Source organism: Bison bison, unplaced genomic scaffold (genome assembly GCF_000754665.1).
Source record: "Bison bison bison isolate TAMUID 2011002044 unplaced genomic scaffold, Bison_UMD1.0 scf7180017864519, whole genome shotgun sequence".
In the NCBI taxonomy this organism is placed as follows: domain Eukaryota; kingdom Metazoa; phylum Chordata; class Mammalia; order Artiodactyla; family Bovidae; genus Bison; species Bison bison.
This window is the reverse complement of record NW_011495072.1, coordinates 15,005,409-15,014,436: the sequence shown is the minus strand read 5'-3', so window position 1 is coordinate 15,014,436 and position 9,028 is coordinate 15,005,409.

The window sequence follows — 9,028 nt, the reverse complement described above, 5'->3', positions numbered from 1 at the left end:
TGTTATTCATTGGAAGGACTGATGCTGAAACTCCAATACTTTGGCCACCTGATGTGAAGAGCTGACTCATTTGAAAAGACCCTGATGCTGGGAAAGATTGAAGGTGGGAGGAGAAGGGGATGAACAGGATGAGATGGTTGGATGGCATCACCAACTCGATGGGCATGAGTTTGGGTAAACTCCGGGAGTTGGTGATGGACAGGGAGGTGTGGCATGCTGCAGTTCATGGGGTCGCAAAGAGTCAGACACGACTTAGCTACTGAAGTGAACTGACTGAATCCTCATATAAAAACAGCAATTCACTTTAGATCTACATGTTTTTTGCATTGAAAAATAAACCAAATAACATGAAAGATAATAGAATAGTTCAGTTCTATTAGTTTTTCCAGAGGCATTTGAAGAAAAGTTCAGAAAATAATATATTGTATGTTAACTTAGTCTTTCTGAATTTCATAGTAAAAAATAATATCTAATATTGTTGCTACTGGATATTCTAAATAGCAGCAAAAATATCCAACTATAGACTGAGAAAGCCAAGTGGATATGTGGTATATGTATTTCTTTCCCTGACATTCTTGCTAATTTATATTTATCAAATGGAAGAATTATAAAATTATAAGTCATGTCCTAAATTTTAATTCAATAAGACAGCAAAATTATACTAGAGAGAGAAAGAAGGTATTGATTACTTTCCTTGAAACCACATGAATATTTCATATGCTGTGAAAGACTAGGTAGCAAGAAGTTACTCAATGTAAAGTGAAATCTAAATCAGTAGGGTAAAATACCAAGTACAGGAGAAATGGGTAAGACTCTAGGATAAACTCAATGTAGTTGAGGATGTACATACCCTATAACATGGCAATTTCATACCTAAACCTGTAACTTTGAGAAAAGTTTACTTATGTGCATAGAGACATAACCACAAATGTTTTACTAAATCATTGCTTATAAACATTTATAAAACAATCTTTTAAATATCAATAAATAGGAAAATAAATTGTGGTAGATTCATCTAAAATGAATAAATACCATAATATGAAGGAACATGAATACACCTCTCTAAATCATCCTGGTTAGCAAAAAAAAAAAAAAACTGTATAAGTGATATAATTGTATATCCTTCTGAAAAGTTGAAAATTCAGACTATGCTACAATACATGGATCTTTACATAGATAATAATAAAAAAATTACCCAGAGTATGACATACTGATTTCATGAAATTAAAAACATTTGGCAGGTGTGGAGGGGGTTGAAGAAGAATAAGACAGAATGTGATAAATAATGAGAAAACAGGACAGAATAAATATATTTGTGTATTTGTTTGATATTCATATTGATTAGATGAATAAATTCCAAGGCAAATACAGTAGATTATTAAGTTATGAGAAACTTGACTAGTATAAATGAGTATCTGTTACTTTTATCCATATGATTCTATGTGCTTAAACTATTTCAAGATAAAAAGGAATCACCATTAGTAAGATCATGATGATGATGATAACAATAATAACAAAGTCACTAAAGACCTGATGACTTCTTGCAAATGGAAGAACTTCTGTGAGACTCAAAAAATAAGCACACATCTCTTGGATAATTTCTTTCTTTGCTAGCTCTACATGTGAAAGCAGTTTGGCAAATTTTATACTGAATATATACTTGTTAGTATGTTAAAAAAAATTGCTGTAGTACAGAATTTTATAGTACTCAGTTCAGAGTCTAATATCAATATGAAGAAAAATGTCCTGATATGTAACTTTCTAAAAAATATCCACTTTAATGTTATTATATTTACAGAGGATTGTGAGACATTAAAGAGAAAAGTGGTCTCCTTAATATACGTACCAATGGTAAAACAAAGCCATATCTCAAGGATCAATTTTTCAGAGAGCAGTGAATTAACCCTCTTATCTGCTGCTGCTGCTGCTAAGTCGCTTCAGTCGTGTCCAACTCTGTGCGACCCCATAGACGGCAGCCCACCAGGCTCCTGTGTCCCTGGGATTCTCCAGGCAAGAACACTGGAGTGGGTTGTCATTTCCTTCTCCAATGTATGAAAGTGAAAAGTGAAAGTGAACTCACTCAGTCGTGTCCGACCCTTAGCGACCCCATGGACTGCAGCCCACCAGGGTCCTCCGTCCATGGGATTCTCCAGGCAAAAGTACTGGAGTGGGTTGCCATTGTCTTCTCCAACACCCTCTTAGCACTTCATCCAAAAGATGAAAATTATGAATAAATATACTGGCATATCACAAACAATGCTATGCCCCTACATTAGCCAGTCTAAAAAATTATCAGTACTTGTTTTGTGACAACTACTCTTCTAAGAACTACCATTATAAAGAAAATATGCAGCCCGTATTGTTAGAGTTGACAGGAAATGACCGTAATGAGGCAAACCAGGAAACAAATTCAGAAGTGTGATAGATAATATAATAAAATAGAAAGCATTAGAAAATTAGATACAGTATAGATGTAGATATAGATAGAGATTATAGGTACAGCTGTTTTGGAAAAAGCCATGAGTTTACTGATGCAAAAGGTTTTGATTTGAGTGTTGTGTCTACAGGAAACTTAACTCTGCAACAAAAAAAGGTTTTAGTTGTCAAATTGGTCCATCAAATTATAAGCCCACTGGCAAGTCTGTTGGAAAGATAGATTTTTTTTTCCCCTCAAACTGAAGCATTATGGCACCTCTGTGTGGAGATCTGAAATACATTTTAGTATAATTCCAAGTTAGTAATAATAGACTAAAGCATATTACTACTGAGAAAATTACAAGTCATGGAAAGTGATGAGGAATTTCAAAAGGTCAAGTAATCTTTGTTCATCGACCCTTTATTGAAAGTGGTAACTCATGTTTTAAAATTTTTATTAGCTTTATTAATCATAAACAGTAACTTAACACACAATTTATACCATCTTTGAAGTAAATTAATAAGACAAAACTAATCTGAATATATGTCTCTGAACTTTTATTCAATTGTTCTTTGAGAAGTTTTCCTGCTTGAACAGCTCTGAGAAACTGCCCTAATTGAAAGTCAGACATATTAAAGATGTTAGTATGATCTTTACTCTCATAAGATCAGTCCTTCCCCAACCTCAATATTGATGGCTTTTTCTAGATCTTGAGTTGTGATAAAAAGATGATTTTACAAAGGGAAAAATCATGACTCTTGCATAAATACAAAATTAATATATGTCAAAAATTTTGCTTAACTAATACTTGAATGAAGGAAGTAGCAAGGTGTCATAAGCCGGTTAAAATTTAATTCAAGAAGTATATGCATATCTGTTAAATGAGGTATGTTAACATAAAATTAACACATGCAAAACTGACATTTTTCACAGGAGATGAGGAGTGATTCATCTGCACCAGACAAAAATACTTTTCATTTCTCTGAAAGAAAATTGTTTGCATCACAATTAATTTTTCTACAATGTATCAAGTTATGAAATACTCTAAAAGATGTTGATAGAGAAGGAAATGGAAACCCAGTCCAGTATTTTTGCCTTTGAAATTCCATGAACAGAGGAGCTTGGTGGGCTACAGTCTATTGGGTTGCAAGAGAGTCAAGACATTACTAAACAATAACAAAAGACTATGGAAGATTCAGACCTCCACAGAATCAGATAATCTGATAATTTTTGCCATTTCAAACTCCTTCAAATTTTTTTTCCTGACCATAGCTGGAAAAGACATAGAAAAATATATATAGAAGTAACTTTATTTCTTGAAATAAAGAGCAGTCAATAGAAAAATCTCAAAATTGCCTCACTATAGTACAATAGGGTTTAGGATTGTAGCAATCTTAGAAACTCTTTCTCCCATGAAGCATATCAGAACAGAGGGCAGAAGAGAGATTTTTTTTGATGTTTCTCTTTTCTTGCGTCTTCTGTTAACTTCCTGCTATCTAGTCACAGTAACCACTATGGATAGTGCTGTCAAGTTGTATCAAAGACATTCTTATTTTGGATTATCAATCAAGACTTTATTGTACCATTGGTTCTGATGGACAATGAGAAACCTAAGAACAGGAATAATTGAGAACACTGGTATTACTACCCTTATAGCAAAACTGCTTGCAACAAGAGAAGAAACAAACATGAACAAAAACTTAGGTAATTTTCAAGCACTTCTGTCTTAAGGGTTGGAAAGACTCCAGTTTATGATAATCCTTGACAAAGAATGGGAGAGAAGGAATTCTAAATTCATATTTCATCTGAGAAAATATTCAATGTTCTATCAACACTCTAAAAACGTGCCCGTTAATATCTGTATTTTGCCAAAGTATGAGAACTATGAAAGTTTTATACATATTTAGACCTTTATATAATTATATATAACTATATGGAGAAGGAAATGGCAACCCACTCCAGTATTCTTGCCTGGAGAATCCCAGGGGCGGGGAAGTCTGGTGGGCTGCCGTCTATGGGGTCGCACAGAGTCGGACACGACTGAAGTGACTTAGCAGCAGCAGCAGCATAGTAAACCTATTTTGTATATAAATTTATAAAAAATTATAATAAAACTTTAATAATAAATATATACCCATCTTGCCAGTCTTGTCCAGCTTCTTCAGGCCTTGGATTTTACATTCTCAAAACATTTTTTTGGTAAACAAAATCCCTGGCACTAAAATTATTATCTTAGTAATGAACTGAAAGAAATTATTTCAGAAAGTAAAGATAGAACCTTGACATTCTTTTTTCTTTGTATTTCTGTATTAATAATGCAAATTCTTCCAGAAGCAAAACTTTTTTAATAAGGGGAAAGTTACAAGGAAATTTAAAAAGAAAAATTTATTAATATTTTGATTGATCATTTCCCATTATATTACACTTATGCTGTATATAGGCCCTGTTGAGAAAATCATGTATGTTCTCTTTTCTTTGAGTAGAAGTTACTTGTTTTCCTCTTTTCCTTCTCTTCCTCTTCCTCCTTTCTTCTCTCCCTTTCTTCTCTTGGTTTCTATATTGAACCTCTCCATAACCATCAGTTTTGCACTTGTCACCACCTTATCAACCAGAACCCTGAGATCTAGGTGAAGATGAGTCAGAGCTTCTATTATATGACATTGATTGATGTACAGAAATTCTAATCATTGATCTAATGGTGACATGGCTCAGAGACTTGTGCCAGGACATCCATATTAAATAGTAGCTTTATACAACTATAACTTCAGCCAACACACTTTTAAACACCCTCTATCAAAAGTGAAGCAGTAATAGATCTTCCAAACCTCTATGGTGTGTAATGCATACATGTGTAAACAAAAATCATTTAAAATTGTCTCAAATACAATATATTCAGAATTTGGGGAGGGGACAGTCTAGGTTAATGACAGTATCCTTTAGACCAACAGTTATTGACCATGCAAATACATATACATCATATAAATGTGCATTCATGTACATGTGTAACTATACAACAATATTTTCCTAACAAATACAAGAGCATATACCATTATATATAGATATCTGTAAAGGACAAAATAGAGCTATGGAGTCCAAGTGATACAATATACTTTCTATATGAATCTATTTTGTTCCTAAGTTTTGGACAGTGCATAGCAAAAGATGGTACTGTAATGAATACCTGTATATCTCAAAAATTTTACACCTATCTACTGCACATCTAAAACCAAGAAACAAGAGTGCAGATAGCCACAGAGAAGCCTATGTATGGAATGGGTCATGAATGTGGACTTTGTCTCTGATAGGATTAGGCAACTCTGCCTCCTTGTGGTGCTCAGTGGACTCGCAGCCACAATCTCCTGTGATGGTGGTGGTGGACTCACAGCACCGATCTCCTATGGTGGTAGTGGTGCTGTTTAGTCCCTAAGTCGCGTCCGACTCTTGTGACCCCATGGACTGTAGCCTGCCAGATTCCTCAGTCCATCCAGGCAAGAATATTGGAGTAGGTTGTCATTTCCTTCTCCAGGGAATCTTCCCAACCCAGGAATCGAATCCAGGTCTCTAGTATTGTAGGTAGATTCTTTACTGACTGAGCTATGGAGAGAGCCAAAATTGCTCAGTTGTGTCCGACTCTTTACGACCCCATGGTCTATACAGTCCATGGAATTCTCCAGGCCAGCATAATGGAGTGGGTAGCCATTCCCTTCTCCAGGGGATCTTTCCAACCCAGGGATTGCACCTAGGTCTCCTGCATTGCAGGCGGATTCTTTACCAGCTGAGCTACCAGGGAAGCCCAGTCTCCTGTGGATCATAATAAGTTTGGAAGCAGTTCTTAAGTGTCACTGTGCCTAAACATTAAAGGCCATCTTCCCTGGTGGCTCAGACAGTAAAGAATCTGTCTGCAGTGCAGTAGACCTGAGTTCTGTCCCTGGGTCAAGAAGATGCTGTGGAGAAGGGAATGCCTACCCATTCCAGTATTCTTGCCTGACAAATTCCATGGACAGAGATGCCTGGTAGGCTATAGTCTATGGGTTACAGAGAGACACGATTGAGTGACTTTCACTACTTTTTCACGCATTAAAATAAAATGCTCAGAAGGTCTTTTGATTTTTATGGGCCCAGGAGTATTAGGAGGAAAATAGAAATCATTTCTGATTAGGGTAGAGAACTGCTGAAAGAAACAAATTCTCAGTGGCTTTACATATGATTTGTTTCTCACTCAGTGTGGATATTTGTGTTAGGCAACCTCCCATCAGTGACCCAGCAACTCAGGCTTCTACCTTGTGGTTATGCTGTCTTCTAGGTCCTTCGAATTCTCTGCTGGCTGCCCAGTCTGGTCAGCAGATAAGGAATAAAGAAAATAGAAAACTGTGGGGGAAGCTTTTAAAAGTCCAAACTTCTAAATAGTGTATGCGATTTTCACCCATATTCTATTCTCAAAAAAAAAAAAAAACAAAAACCTAGTTACAAAATCATACCTATATACAATGATGGTGGAAAATAGAACCTTATTTGGCTGAGAGAGAGAGAAAGAAATAAATTTAGCCAAGAACTAGCTATCCTCTGACTCTTTTTCTACAAGTAGGTCTTATGTGTGTACAGATCCCACTCACGGATTCATCACCCTGCAAAGAAAGTGAACTAGAGGTGGAAAAAAATATATATATCCCATTAGAGAAAGTCACCATCAGTGATATAAAAGACCAGAAGGATAGACCAGGCTAAAGATCATTATCCAGACATCAGGAACAGCTTTCACTCAATGCAGTATCCTTCCTCAGGTTATGCATTGCTACTCCCTTGCCCAAGAGCTCATCATTCTAGAAAGTGAGGCAAATCACTAAAACCCCAAAAACTTTCAGAAGAGCTGATCAAATCAGTAGAAGGTGCTGGGGAGTAAAATTTTGAGGTGTTTATTTTCTCTAAAATACATCAATATATTATTGCTACAATGCAGTTAGTACTATTAAGGGTAAAGATGTACCATCAGAGGAAAAACAGACTTGCTCTAAAAACAAAAGTGAAAAGGTGGAGAGATCAGTCTGACACCAAATCTCCATCTACAAAAATAGTCTATTACTGAGTAAAACCTTGTCTCATTGATTTTGAAATGGGAAACACAAAACCAAAAACTCTCTAAGTGCTCCTAATATTAGGCCTATGGTTAAATTTTTAGGCTTTCCTTATGGCTCAGCTGGTAAAGAATCCACCTGCAATGCAGGAGACCCTGGGTTGATTCCTGGGTCAGAAAGATCCCCCAGAGAATGGATAGGCTACCCATTCCAGTATTCTTGGGCTTCCCTACTGGCTCAGATGATAAAAAATCCACCTGCAGTTCGGGAGACCTGCGTTCGATCCCTGGGTTGAAAAAGATACCCAGGAGGAGAGCAGGGCAACCCACTGAAGTATTCTTGCCTTGAGAATTCAGGCAAGGTTGGTGCTAATTTAGTTTCTTAATGATTTTAGAGTATTGATGCGATGCATATCATTTTTTAAATTACTTATCATTTATTATTATTATTATTATTTTACTTTACAATATTGTATTGGTTTTGCCATACATCCACATGAATCCTCCACGGGTGTACATGTATTCCCCATCCTGAACCCTCCTCCCACCTCCCTCCCCATACCATCCCTCTGGGTCATCCCAGTGCACCAGCCCCAAGCATCCTGTACCCTGCATTGAACCTGGACTGGTGATTCCTTTCTTATATGATATTATACATGTTTCAATGCCATTTTCCCAAATCATCCCACCCTCTCCCTCTCCCAAAGCATTCAAAAGACTGTTCTATACATCTGTGATAACCCTGTATACGAGAGCAAAAGAGACATAGATCATTTTTCAAAGTCCTTTTCATGTACCGAGGAGCCTGGTATGGGCGGATACAGTCCATGGTGTCACAAAGAGTCAGACATGATTGACCTACTAATCACAGCACAGCACATAGTATGGTTAAATTTTCAGCTTCAGCATCCTGAAGGAAGTACTGGTCATCAGTATTGAGGGAGAGAGATGGGAGGGAGGAAATATTCCTCTTTTTTTTACCTACTGCTACCCATTGTGATTCCAGCTTGTGCTTCTTCCAGCCCAGCGTTTCTCATGATGTACTCTGCATATAAGTTAAATAAGCAGGGTGACAATATACAGCCTTGACATACTCCTTTTCCTATTTGGAACCAGTCTGTTGTTCCATGTCCAGTTCTAACTGTTGCTTCCTGACCTGAATATAGGTTTCTCAAGAGGCAGGTCAGGTGGTCTGGTATTCCCATCTCTTTCAGAATTTTCCACAGTTTATTGTGATCCACACAGTCAAAGGCTTTGGCATAGTCAATAAAGCAGAAATAGATGTTTTTCTGGAACTCTCTTGCTTTTTCGATGATCCAGCGGATGTTGGCAATTTGATCTCTGGTTCCTCTGCCTTTTCTAAAACCAGCTTGAACATTTGGAAGTTCACAGTTCACATATTGCTAAAGCCTGTCTTGGAGAATTTTGAGCATTGCTTTACTAGCGTGTGAGATGAGTGCAATTGTGTGGTAGTTTGAGCTTTCTTTGGCATTGCCTTTCATGGGAAATAGATGGGGAAACAGTGGAAACAGCTGACTTTA